The 14,667-nt window shown below is 42.5% G+C and overlaps 1 protein-coding gene across 7 annotated transcripts in view; it reads left to right on the plus strand.

The window, feature by feature from the left end:
• FRMD3 (FERM domain containing 3) overlaps positions 1 to 14,667 on the plus strand; it is a 358,746-nt gene that overhangs the window by 259,097 nt on the left and 84,982 nt on the right. The window lies entirely within an intron of this gene.

Genomic DNA, 14,667 nt, shown 5'->3' on the forward strand with positions numbered 1-14,667 from the left:
GTCTGCTTCTCTTTTGCTTTCTCTCTTTTTAAATTTCTTTAATGAGAGGATTAGTGGTTTACAATCAACAGTAAAATACAATAGTTTGTATATGCATAACATTTCCACATAACAATATAACCCCCTCTAGGTCCTCTTCTGCCATCATGTTCCAGGACCTGACCCCTACCCCCACCCCCCACCTTCCAGAACCCCAGAGTCTTTTATTTTGGTTCAATACACCAACTTGTTCCTCTTTTTCTTATCTATGATGGTAACTGTATCAGGAGGAGGAGAAACAGTGAACACAGTAATGGCCCCATTTTGTAAAGGAGAGCTCAGAAGCAGAGAGGCTAAAATCACACAGCAAGCCAGCAAGTGGCAGATGCAGGATTTGAATCCAGGTGACCTGGACCCTGGATCTTAACTATTGCCTTGCTTCTGCTCCATAGAGATTACCAGAAATAAAATGAAGCATGCATATGCCTCATCTGTGTTTGGAATTGAGGTAACTTAGGTACTCAAGTCCACAACTAGAATTCAAATCTTTGTATATCACAAAAAAGTTCATTTCACTAATAATCACAAGCATAGGTTTTGCTAGGAAGATTTTATGTGGGCAACAGCAAAAGTTGAATGCTTTTAATTTTCTGGGCCTCTAGTAAATATTTTTTATATATTATATATATTTTATTTTATTAGTGATTTAATAATGATTGGCAAGATTGAAAACTGGGAAATGTTATGCATGTACAAACTATTGTATTTACTGTTGAATGTAAAACATTAATTCCCCAATAAAGAAATTAAAAAAAAAAGGTTGACAAGATTGTGGGATGAGAAGGGTACAATTCCATACAATTCAATTTCCACCACCAGAGTTCCATATCCCCTCCCTCCATTGGAAGTTTCCCTATTCTTTTTAAAATTTCTTTAAAAATTAATTTTATTTATAAAATGGAGATATTGACAAGACCATAGGATAAGAGGGGTATAATTCCACACAGTTCCTACCACCAGAACTCCCTATCCCATCTGACCCTCTCTTGAAAGCTCTCCTATTTTTTATCCCTCTGGGAGTATGGACCCAGGGTCATTATGGGATGCAGAAGGTGGAAGGTCTGGCTTCTGTAATTGCTTCCCCGCTGAACTCTAGTAATTCTTTTCAAACACTAGTGCCAGAGAGTCATCAATACTGGAACTCCTAGGTCTCTACTTTATGCAGGCACTCCACCTGCTGGTCTGAAATGAGATAATACGCTGGGTATTAAAGGTGGTGGCACATTTCAGATTAGAGATGACCTTTTAATTTATTTATTTATTTTTACTAGTGACTTAATATTGATTTACAAAATTATGAGATAACGGGTATAATCCTACACCATTCCCACCAGAGTTCTGTGTCCCCATTCCCTCCAGTAGAAGCTGTAGTGATTCTCCCAAGGTCACAGTTGTGGGTTGACTATTATTTCTTTGACGTTTGTCAGTCTCTTATCTATCTATCTATCTATCTATCTATCTATCTATCTATCTATCTATCTATCTTTTCCCTATGGTCCTTCCTTATGTTCCTTTCTAAGTCACACCTATACCTATTACTATGTCCTACTGTCCTTCTTTCCTCTTTTCTCTCCGGGTCCTGATGGAATTAGAGTTCAGAGCCCTCTATTCATCTTCCCCTATCATTTCTCCTCCTCTGAGAGTATGGACCAAAATTCTTTATGGGTTGCATAAGGTGAAAGGTTTGGCTTCTGCAATTGCTTCTCTGCTGGGCATAGACTTTGGCAGTTTGATCCATACTCCCAGCCTGTTTCTATTTTTCCCTAGTGGGTAGGGCTCTGGAGAGACAACCTTTGTTCTTAGAGATAAAGATGGTTAAACATTGGAAAAAAAAAATAATGCAAAAAGTCACATGCCATCTATGATATTGAGTTGTCAGAGAAGTCATAGCACATTTTTTTTTGCATAGCCAAACAGAGAAATATGTCATGACTTCCTGACAGCCCAGTATATGGGGGAATTTAAGGGTATTGGCGACTAATGACAAGCTTTGTTCGAAACAGATGATAGCCTGGGCCGGCAAAATAGCTCACTTAGATAATGTGCTGCCTTGTCATGTGCATAACCCATGTGGATTGGTCCCCACTCTATTGGATGAAGCTTCAGTGCTATTATCTTCCTACCCTACCCTACCCTACCCTACCCTACCCTACCCTACCCTACCCTACCCTACCCTACCCTACCCTACCCTACCCTACCTTACCCTACCCTACCCTACCCTACCCTACCCTACCCTACCCTACCCTCTTCTATCCTACCCTCTCTCTTTCCTTCCTTCCTCTCTCTCAGTCTCTCTTTTTATTTCTCTGTCTGAAAAAGTCATTCTGGAGCCATAAAGCCTCAGTGATGACCAAAAACAACCAAACAAAACAAGAAACACCCTGGTTGTTTTTTTACATGTCAGGAAACCATGCTAGAAGTAGAAGTAAAGAACCAATGTTCTGTTGAGGAATTGTGGCCAGGCAGTGTTTTGGGAATACAGGGCAAACTCTTCTGGATGAATTCACATCTGCTGTATAAATCAGTAAGGAATGGGAAATGAGTTGTTCACTCTGACCAGAACTTTCAGGCCCTTAAATATTTGGAACACTTGAGAATTTTCTTCTATTTCTTAATTTTTTTAGTTAAAATTTTTTTCTTTGCGTTATCTTTATTTATTTACTGGGTATAGACAGTCAGAAATCGAGAGGGAAGGGGGTGATAGAGAGGGAGAGAGACAGAGAGAAACCTGCAGCACTGCTTCACCACTTGCAAAGCTTTCCCCCTGTAGTTGGGGACCAGGGGCTCGAACCTGGGTCCTTGAGCACTATAACTTGTGCACCACCACCCAGCCCCATGTTTGAGAATTTAACTGAACCCTTGTTAGATGCTTAAACACTGTGATTTAATCCAGGTGGTTCTCCAAAACTTGAAAAGGTAGATGCTGTGTTGTCCCTGGTCTGAAGAAAAGACAGTACAACTGGCAGAGGCTGAAGGACTTGTCCTGTTCATGGCAGAAGCAAAAGCTGAGTCCATTCTGCTAAGCTGTCATAAGGCAGGCAGGCAGGTAGGCACACTGATGCTCCACCGCAATCACCTTGGCACAGGTGCCACAGGGTGGAGATGGCGGGCAGCACGGCCAGCTAGTTATTTGTGCTGTCTGGGCATGAGACACCAGGGACCTGAAAAAGAAAAGGAGTCAAGAAAATTGACAATAGGGCAAGACTTGGTGATCTTTGACTTTCCTAATAAAAGAGCGAATTAGGGGGTTGGGCAGTAGTGCACCTGTCTGAGTGCACACATTATCATGCTCAAGGACCCAGGTTTGAGCTCCTGCTCCCCACCTGGGGGGTGTTTTCTGAGTAGAAAAGCAGGGTTGTAGGTCTCTTTCTCTTTTTTTCTCCTTCTCTATCTGAATTTCTCTCTATCAAATAAAATAGAAAGAAAAAAAAAAGGAAGAAAAGTGGAGACTGGAAGTGATGGATTCGTAGTGCTGTTACCAAGCCCCGGCGATAACTTAACTGGTGGCAATAAATAAAATGAAATGAAAATGGAAGAGTGACTTGAAGAAGATTCCGGATTAGTGTTTATTGTCAGACAGCTCTTGGCTTTGTTGGTAACCCTGAAAGTAGTCACCTGGCATTCTGGGAATACAGGCCATAGTCGGCCATAGTCCTCAAATAGTGGAAGTGAATCCTATGGCTTGATCAAAACTGTTGTGTCCTGTGTCACTGCACATTGGAAACCTCCAGAAAAAGAAAACCAAAAGTTATAAGAAGTCCAAACAATGAAACATCAGAAATCCTGTGACATTACAAAGAGTTCCAGGGAGCATGTTCTTGTTTGTTAGTTCGCTTGTTTGTTTTCCTTCATCCTCTGTAAGTAGTTATGTGTTTCTTTCTGTGTGCGAATAGTAAAGAGAGAATGGGGAGGCTGAGAAGAACAGAACAAGCTGACAGTGCAGAGATAATGGGGTTCTCCAGAATGGGTTGGAAACCTGCTGAAGGGACTGAAGTTGTTCTGGGGGTTCAATCAGCCCTTTGTCCACAGCTCATGCTGGTGTTGATCTCCTTGTGTATTTCCCCCACAAAGCTGAGTGCTGGAGGAGGGAGCCCTGTAAGAGACTGCCTTGACTTACTCCCTAAAGCTGCCAGAGCGTTCATGGTCTTCCCATAGAATAAGTGGATAATGAGTGGCCTATGGATCATTGTGTTGTAAGCTTTTTATTTTAAAACATTTATTTATTTAATATTGCCATCAGGTTTATTGCTGAGGCTCAGTGTTGGCACTACAAATCCACTGCTCCCAATGGCTTGGCCTGGCCTGGCCTTGCCTTGCCTTTTCTTTTCTTTCCTCCCCTCCCTCCCTCCCTCCCTCCCTCCCTTCCTTCCTTCCTTCCTTCCTTCCTTCCTTCCTTCCTTCCTTCCTTCCTTTCTTTCTATTTTATTTTATTTGACAGGACAGATAGGAATTGAGAGGGGAAGGGGATAAAGAGATAGAGATAGAGAGAGAGAGAGAGAGAGAGAGAGAGACAAAGAGACATCTGCAGACCTGCTTCACCACTTGTGAAGTATCCCCCGCCACAAGTGGGGAGTAGGGGTACAAACCCTGGGTCCTTGTTCATAGTAGTGTGTTTGCTCAACAAGGTGTGCCACTTCCAGACCCCTTAGAGATTTCTCTTTTTTTAAATTTTTATTTATAAAAAGGAAACACTGACAAAACCATAGGATAAGAGGGTACAACTCCACACAATTCCCACCACCCAACCCCTCCCCTGATAGCTTTCCTAGTCTCTAATCCTCTGGGAGTATGGACCCGGGATCATTATGGGGTACAGAAGGCGGAAGGTCTGGCTTCTGTAATTGTTTCCCCGCTGAACATGGGTGTGACAGGTTGATCCATACTCCCAGCCTGTCTCTCTCTTTCCCTAGTGGAACAGAGCTCTGGGGAGGCAGGGCTCCAGGACATATTGGTGGGGGTCCTCTGCCCAGGGAAGTCCAGTTGTCATCATGGTAGCATCTGGAATTTGGTGACTGAAAGAAGGGTTAACATATAAAGCCAAACAAATTGTTGACTAATCCTGAACCTAAAGGCTGGAATATTGCAGATGAAGATTTGGGGTTTCTGTTTTGAAGATAGCTAGTAGGCCTATTTTAGTTATATTCCAAAGGGCCCATGACATACATTCTTAACTCCTGTGGTTAAATTCCAAAAAGCATTGTTGGCTTGTATGGTAAGAGTCTATTTAACTTTGTGAAAAATAAAACAAGCAAAAAAAAAAAAAAGAAAAAAAACCAGCCAAAGGTGGTTGCACCACTTTACCATACCACTAGTAATAGGTTGAGAATTCCTGTTACCCTGATTCTCTGCCAGCATTTTGAGTACTTTCAGTGTTCTGGATTTTGGCCATCTTAATATGTGAGTACCTAATGGAGTTTTATTTAGAAAGATGTTTTTCCTTTTTATTTGATAGACAGACACATGCAGCACTGCTTCACCACTCATGAAGCTTCATTCCTGCAAGTGGGGTTGGAGGGCTTGAACTTGGGCCCTTGTACATGGTAACTTGTACATTCAGTTAGGGTGTGCTCCTGCTTGGCCTTCTGTTTATCAAGGTTTTTTAAAAAAAATATTTACTTATTTATTTCCTTTTTGTTGCCCTTGTTGTTTTTATTGTTGTTGTAGCTATTATTGTTGTTGATGTCATCTTGTTGGATAGGACAGAGAGAAATGGAGAGAGGAGGGGAAGACAAAGGGGGAGAGAAAGACAGACATCTGCAGACCTACTTCACTGCTTGTGAAGCAACTCCCCTGCAGGTGGGGATCTTTACACTAGTCCTTGTGCTTTGCGCCATGTGCACTTAGCCTGCTGTGCTACCTCCCAGCTCCCTTAGCAAGGTTTTTATAGAAACATTGCTGCACCTCTTAATATCCTGTGAACTAAGCATGTAGAGCTGTGTGATTCACATGATTGAACTGGATGCCAGTGCTGAGACCAATGGAAGTTGAGTGAATCTTCCAGCTCAGGGATATGATATATATATTTGCTTCCTTTGCCAAATGCTCTTTTGTTATTTTTTATTATCTTTATTTATTTATTGGATAGAAATATAAATCAAGAGGAAGGGGGAGACAGAAAGGGGAAGAGACAGAAAAACACCTACAACCCTACTTCACCACTCACAAAGCTTTCCCCCTGCAGGTGGGGACCAGGGGCTTGAACCTGGGTCCTTGCACATTGCGACATATGTACTCAACCAGGTGCACCACCACCCAGTCTCCTCAAATGATCTTTATCATAGCTGTTCACTCGGCTCTCAGAGCAAAAGACGACTTAGACAATTTATAGGTGAATGTGCTGTGAGTAACACAATCTTTAGTGACAAAGCAACTGGTAGGCTAGAATTGACCTCTGGGTTCTAGTTTGCTGACTCCTGGTTGAACACGTGTCACAAAACTTCTGGAACCATTCCAGAGCACTGCTCAGCTCTGGCTTGTGGTGGTGCAAAGAATTGGACTTGGGGCTTTGGCACCTTAGGCAAGAAAGTCTTTTTGTGTAGCCATTATGCTATCTCCCCCAATTCTACTCTTATTTGTTTATAGGATTTTGTGTAAGAAAGACTTGCTTACAATCTGCGGGTCTTAACTTTGAGTTTGGTGTGCAAAAATGAGGTCCCTTGGAATTGGGTTGCATTAGAAGTAAATTGGTCCTAGCGCTCTCTGGTGGCTGGGAGAGTCCAGTGCCATGATTCCTTGGGGACTTGACAAGCCTGCTATTTTTGACTCTCTAGTTTTTGTTTGGCACAGCCTTATGACCATTTGGGTTAAGAGGGAATTTCTATTCTATGATAACTCTTGAGAATGCTCAGGAAAAGTTGATAAAAACTCTGACCTCACTATCAGGAGCCTTAGTTTACTTTTCTGGAGATTTTCCTAGAGTTACCACTCAGCACACACTCTCATTTGCAGTTCATCAGATTTTTTCCCCCCTTGTTGTTTATTGTTGTTATTATTGTTGTTGTTGTTGTTGTCATTGATCTTGGATAGGTCAGAGAGAAATCGAGAGAGGACAGGAAGACAGAGGAGGAGAGAAAGATAGACACCTGCAGACATGCTTCCCCATTTGTGAAGCAACCCCCCTGCAGGTGGGGAGCCGGGGGCTCTAACCAGGATCCTTTGCCAGTCCTTGTGCTTCCTGCCATGTGCACTTAACCCACTGTGCTACTGCCCGGCCCCCAACAGATTTCTTACTAGAGGCAAAGATGAGTTTCAGTCACAGCTCCAGATTTTAAATAATATGAGCTAATTAGCAGTCAAGTGTTTTTAATGACTTATATTCCTGACCCTTAAAGAATAGAAAAACCCTTCCAATGGGCCACCACCCTAATGAGGCTTGTTTTAGAAGCAGTAATGACACTATCTTAAACAGAGTCACTATTTCTTTTCATTTCTCAAACTCACATTCTTTGTAAATCACATGCTATGGTTTCCTGGCAAGTATTTGTAGTCTCAAAAGTGTATAGCTGGGAGCTGGGCTGTGGCAGACCAGCTTGAGCACATATATTACAATGTGTAAGGACTTGGTTTAAGCCCCTGCTCCCCACCTGCAGGGGGAAAAGCTTTGTGGGTGGTGAAGCAGGGCTGCAGGTGTCTCTCCCTCTTTCTTTCCCCTTTCCCTCTTTATTTCTGGCTATACCTATCCAATATATAAAGATAATAATTTTTTTAATTGTCTAGTTTTCTATAAACAAATGTCCTGACGTGATAAATACCCTATCCTTATGTTTCTGTTGAGTCTGTTGCCAGAAATTTCCCAGTGTGGCCGGCCACAGCTGATTAGAGCTAAGCCAGTGACTTTTCACAAGAGTCACTCAGCTCTCCAACTTGCCACCATCTCTGGCCAGCCAACTCATCCTCCACCTCCATTAAATTGAGTTTGCCACCATATGCTACTACTGATAAGGCGCAAAGAGGCCTGAGAAAATGACTCTTGTAAGACAATACAAGAACTTGACTGGAACCCGAGCCAGCCCTCATGTTCAGTGCTCGCCTGTCTTTCTGAGAGACTTGTCTCCTGTAAGTCCTTCCCTCGCCTGGCCCCAGGGCACCACCACTCTCCCCCTAATGGTATAGTACTTATATCTGTAACTTTTAGTCTTATGCTTTTAGGGGAAGGTAGCTAATGGTCCCCGAGGAGTTCATAAGAGATGCTGGCTGTCTGTAAGCACGAGATGACTAAATGAGGACTTTTGCTTCTAGTTTAGTATGTCAGAGCACCAAACTTTGATGGCCCTCAAAACATTGTCCTTAGAAAAATGTTGACCTGCAGTGGAATGGCAGGATATAGAGAACTCTGGTCTGGGTGAGGCTCAAGTGGAACCAGCTGCATACTTAACAGGTCTTTGGTGGCCATGGGTGGTCTCACTGGACTGGCTGAGACTCCAGAGTCTCCAGAGTGAGTTGTGCTTTCCAACCAACACCTGCTGCAGGCCTTTACGGAGGAGAGAGGCATGGTTTGTCCAAGCCTGAAAGGGCAGAGGGAAATCAGCTGCAGCTCTCAGACCCTCAGCCAGGGCTGGGTGGCTCTGCCTCTGATGGAAGCAGGAGCCCAGGGAGGAAAGGGTGCTGAAGTGCTGAGGGCCAGGACAGGACTGAAGCGTCTAAGGGAGATCCTGGCCATCCCCCAAATTGACAGCTAAGCTATAAAACTCTCTAGTGTCTCCTGGCTGCTTGGGTTCCATGTGCTGCTGATGGGCAAGTCCCAAGGGGCCTTGCAAACACCTGAAGCCAGCAGGGAGCAAAATCTCAAGTTGCACCCAAGTGGCAACTTGAGTCAAGTTGTGAATTCTCCCATGCAGTGGGATATCATTGTGTTTGTGTTTTACATACACATCTAATTCTAGGACGCAGGAGGCCCAAATAGATCAGGTGGGACCAAAGCTGCCACCCCACCCCCCTTTCCTGCCAGCTGTGCTCCAAGGCCATTACTGGCATCATCTGCATCCCCCCCCACCCTTGGTGAATGTCCACTAATAATTCACATTCTCTCAGGACACTGCATTCTCTGTGCTCTGTAATAGCTAATAAGGGAGGGTCAGTAGGAGAGTGGATTGCTCTTTGGTAAAAGGGTATTCAAGACAGGCAGAGGGGCTGTGTAGCTAATAAACACACAATTATTGCACCTTATTGAATCTATTAGGAAAGCATATCTCTAGAGAATTATTAGCTCTTAAAAAAAAAAGAACTCAGCTAATCATTGTTTTTAGAGGTCTTTCCCTTGAATGTCTCATTACAGACACTATTAATCTTAGCAGAACCATTCCTAAAGGCAAGAGTTAAAGTGTAGAAAATCATTACTTTTCTTTACCAATGTCCAATGTATTTGAGGGAATGCTCTTTTTTTCTTTCTTCATGTCATTGATCTTAGTGTCTTTCTGAAAAGTGTATCATTAAGAAGCTTCCTCCTCAGTGAGGGGGGATTTGGGAGTTTCTAGTGCTGTGGGAATCTCCCAGTTTTCACCGTTGGTTTTGAACTTTTTCACTTCACTAATGGTTAGTCTTTCCTTGTGTGCTGTTTTTAGATGAAGTCTCTCACATTCCGTCTGAAATCGACTCCTACTGCCATCAACTCCAAGGCAGCTGATACCAATCTGAGGATTTTTAAATGGAAGTTTTATCATTGTAATGTCTTTTTTTTTTTGCCTCCAGGGTTATTGCTGGGGCTCAGTGCCTGCACCACAAATTCACTGCTCCTGGAGGCTACTTTTTTTTCCCCTTTTGTTGCCCTTATTGTTTTTATTGTTGTTGTGGTTATTATTTTTGTTGTTATTGATATTGTTGTTGTTGGATAGGACAGGGAAATGGAGAGAGATGGGGAAGACAGAGAGGGGGAAAGAAAGAAAAATACCTGAAGACCTGCTTCACTGCTTGTGAAGCGACCCCTCTTCAGGTGGGGAGCTGGGGGCTTGAACTGGGATCCTTACGCCGGTCTTTAAGCTTTGTGCCATGTACGCTTAACCTACTGCGCTACTATCCCCCCATTTTAATGTTTTTTTATAAAGATTAATTTATGAGAGGGAAAAAGAGACACAGAGAGAGAGAGAGAGAGAGATTGAATCAGAGCATCACTCTGGCATGCATGAAGCCTGGGGTCAAACTTAGGACTTCATGCTTGAGAGTGCAGTACTTTATCCACCATGCCACCACCTGCGCCTTCAGACCTGAGGAATTTAAAGAAAGACCTTTGCTTTGCTTAAACATATTCCTCCCCCCCCTTTTGCCACTAGGTTTATCACTCACCATTCCTGGTGGTCATTTTTTCTCCTTTTCTTTCTTTTTTGTTTTGGTATAGAGCAAGAGAAAAAGAGAGGAAGAGAAGGAGGGAAGGGGAGAGAGAGGGGAGAGACACCAGTAGCATTGCTTTGCCACTTGTGAAGCTTTCCTCCTGCAGGTGGGGGCTGGGAGATTGAGTTCTTGTGCATGGTAATGTGTGCACCTACTGGGTGAGCCTCCACCTGCCCCTACTATAATTTTTTGACATACCACCTAGTATTTTCCTATTTCCAGCTTTAGTGATGTGCAGGGATAACCAGGGGGCCAACACTATTCTGAGAGTGAGAAAGGAGTGTGGTCTGTGTTAGGTTCTAGTACAGCCACTTGATATGTGTTACCTGATCATTAAACCTTCTCTTGCAGGTGGGTATTCTTCCTGTCTTTTTAATTTTTTTTAAAAAATGTATTTATTTATATATTCCCTTTTGTTACCCTTATTGTTTTATTGTTGTAGTTATTATTGTTATTGATGTCGTTGTTGTTGGATAGGACAGAGAGAAATGGAGAGAGGAGAGAAGAGGGGAAGACAGGAGGAGAGAAAGATAGACACCTGCAGACCTGCTTCACCACTTGTGAAGGTGGGGAGCCGGGGCCTCGAACTGGGATCCTTATGCAGGTGCTTGTGCTTCACGCCACCTGCACTTAACCTGCTGCACTACCGCCGACTCTCATTCTTTCTGTCTTTATTTTGTGGAATCAAGAGAGACATGCTTCAGTTGTTCTCTCTTACTGTGTCCTATTCCTAGATCAAAGTTCATCTCCCTTTATACTGAATGAGATCATAAAGATCTTAAGCTTTGTAGAACTTTTGATCTCTCTCACAACCTCTCAGGTCTGCCTCTGTGGCATGACAGGATTCACAGGCAGTATTTAAGCTACCAGCTGTGTTACGATAACTATTTACAGATGCTGAAATATGAATGTCATGATTTGCATGGGTCATGAAATGTTATACTTGTATCTCATCACCTCCAACCATTAAAAAATGTGAGAACTATTCTTAGCTTGAGGGCTGTACAAAACTATTCTTAGCTTTGCAAGCTTCCATCTGGGGGAGTGAGGTCTCTAATGAAGACACCCCTATCATCTAGTCAGGGCTAAGTGCCAGTCACCTGGGAGGGATTGCCTCTTCACTGAAGGGATGCAGTGGTTAGCTTTTGAATAATGCTCTCTGGAGGAGCCCATAAATGCCATGTCATTGTGAAATGTTTTGCCATAGCACCAAGGAGGGCAGGCATGTAGTTCTTGACTTTACATATCAGATGTGATGACGTGGTGTAGGGTCAGAGATGTGCTTTAGAATCAACTAGAATTTATATCTCTTCCTCCACTTACTAGCCTGACAAGCTTGAATATGCTACTTTTTTTTTTTTTTTGAATTTCAGAATCCTCAACTATAGGACCAGGTGGCATACCTAGTTTAGTGCACATGTTATTGTGTGCAGGGACCCAGGTTCAAGCCCAGGGTCTCCACCTGCGGGGGAAGCTTCATGAGCAGTGAAAACAGAGCCAGCAGGTATCTCTTTCTCTCTCTCTGCTTCCAGGGCTAATGTGTACATATATATTTTACTGTTTATTTGCTTACAGGAGTTTTTAATTTTTTTTTTTTTTTTTTTTTACCCAGAGCACTGTTGAGCTCTGGCTTATGGTGGTATGGGAGATTGAACCTGGCACTTGAGAGTCTCAGGCATGAAAGTCTCTTTGCATAACCATTATGCTATACTCCCACCCAGGAGTTTTTAACTTTTACAGAGGAGTCCCTTTGTGACAGTGCATGTTGTAGAAATCGTTTCCCACACTAGGGTTCACCATTTCACAACCTGCACAATCCCTCCTGATGATAAAAGGTCACAGGGTTTGGTGGTATGTAGCCCTGCATCCTTGCTGCTGTCTGGACTCCAGTGTTTGCAGTTTGAAATCAAATGCCCATCAGACTTGAAGGGCAAGGAAGTGGCCAGAAAAAAAAAAAAGACCACACAGGCAATTAATAGGTATACTTACTCTACAGTGTGAGCCTCCAAATTATAACCTTTTGCAAATAACTTGTTTTCCGATTGAGTAGCAAAGAGGGTGTGCTTTACATATGCAGCTAGACTGTGAAGGTTAAATATTGCTTGGCTTCTTCCGAGGTGCTGACAGTGTGGGCACTAAGATGGATGGCTGCTGTCTAGCATAGAAGAGATCCATCAGCTTGGGCAGCGGGAGGCCCTTCCATGGCAAGTGGGAAGGTTACCTTGCAACAGAGCTTATGGCCTGTGACTTGGGGGAGATGTGGGGCTTGTACTCCAGTCCTGACTGGACTTTGTCCTCAGTCTGTGTCACTAGGCTGAAGTTTTGTGTGGAGGGCCACTGGGCGGGGGGTGCCCTTAGTATGAAGCTGAAGAGCTCAGCTTCCGGCTTCTTCCCTAGTGGAGGGAGTGAGATGAGCACACAGGTCTGAGGTCAGGGAGAAAGTACTTGATAGTTGGATTCAATAACTACCTTTAGGATAAATCCTGAAAATTAACCTTATACAATGATGGAGGGCAAGTAGAATTATTATGGTGATAATTCCACAGTGTTTACAAAGACCAAATCATTTATATTGTACTGTCCAAGCCAATATAATCTTTTAAGTCCATTATATCTTTACAAAAACAAAACAAAATCTTGTTTTTTAGTTCTTCCCATCAACAAGTCCAATTAATAACGACTATTTCATGGCAGTGAGATCCTATAGCATCTAGACTGTGGTTTATTTTTAAAATAATTGTTATTAGTGATTTAACAGTGACTCATAAGATTATAAAATAACAGGTGTAGGGGCTGGGTGGTAGCACACTCTGTTAAGCACACATATCACCATACACAAGGATCTGGGTTCGAGCCCCTGTTCCCCACCTGGAGGAGGGACACTTTCAAGAGCTGTGAAGCAGGTCTGCAGGTGTCTATTTTTCTCTCTCCCTCTCTGTCTACCCTTCCCTCTCAATTTCTATTTGTTATGTAAAATAAAAATAAAATACAAAGAAAAAGAAATGAAAAAAATGGCAACCAGGAGCCATGGATCGTAGCGCTGACACCAAGCCCCAGCAATAACTCCACTGGCAATAAAAAATAATAAAATAAAATAAGAGGGGTATAATTCCACACTATCCCCACCTCCAAAGTTCTGTGCCCCCTCCCCCAATGGTAACCATCATAGTTCTCCCAAGATCATAGTCATGAGTTGACCATATATCTTTTATTTTTTTCAGGTTCATGTGTTTCAAAGATTGCTTGAGCTTGATATCTAACATAAAAGTGACTAGAAATATTGTCTGTGAGGATGGTGTCAGAGTGCAGAATAGAACTTTAAAGCCAGGTTAGAGCAGAGAGTGGCTCTCAAAGTCGAAAAGATATATAAATACGGTGAACTGTTTACCACACTAATCTATCCAGGGATCCATGTATATTCTTATTTAGCACAGAAGCCTGTATAACCTTGGAGTCTCTGTCAATTTAATTTCACAGTCCATGGTCACATCTGGGAACATTCTAGGCTACACACATTGTAGGACCAGTCCTTCTTGATTGGTAGACTAGGATGATCCAGCAGCCTCCCTTTGGAACATGGGGCAATCCTTACCACACCTAGTTTATAGTGAGGGCAAGTAGACTGTGATTTCATATACTGTTGGTTACTAAAAGAAACTTAAGGGGGTGGGAAATGGAGATTGGGTGGTGGGAATTGTGTGGAATTGTACCCCTCCTACCCTATGGTTTTGTTAATTAATCCTTTCTTAAATAAAAAAAAAAAGAAACTTAGACTCTGGAGAAAGAGGTACACTTCAAGATTGGGGCAAGAAAAATTCAAGCAGATCCTGGGACACATAGCCATAAAGTGAGCCCATCTCAGTAACCATTATTATGCTGATTAAAAGGACTCCACAGTCCATTTCAGTAGCTTTTCACTGGCTAAAGATGGAAAAATTTGAACAATGAATTGAAATACAATAGATACACGTATGTCTATGAGTTGTTAACATAAAGAACTCATGGATGCCTATAAAATTATTTTTATTTTCTGGTGAAAGGTAGGCTATTACATTAAGAACTTAGAAAGACAGAAAATTCTCTGTAGAAAAGTTTCAAAAGAACTCCTTTTCCCTAATTTCATCAATAAAATTGGCTTTTTTTTTTTTTTTGAAGATTTATTGTGAAGAGAAATAACTAAATGGCTGTAGGGTGAGAAGAGCAAGAATTGCCAAAGTTGTTGTACTCAAAAGACACGCACAGTATTGACCAGGGTAAACAGTGTTCATTGGTTTCTGTGTACATCAATGAAATTTCAGACCAGCC

This window comes from Erinaceus europaeus, chromosome 10 (genome assembly GCF_950295315.1).
Source record: "Erinaceus europaeus chromosome 10, mEriEur2.1, whole genome shotgun sequence".
In the NCBI taxonomy this organism is placed as follows: domain Eukaryota; kingdom Metazoa; phylum Chordata; class Mammalia; order Eulipotyphla; family Erinaceidae; genus Erinaceus; species Erinaceus europaeus.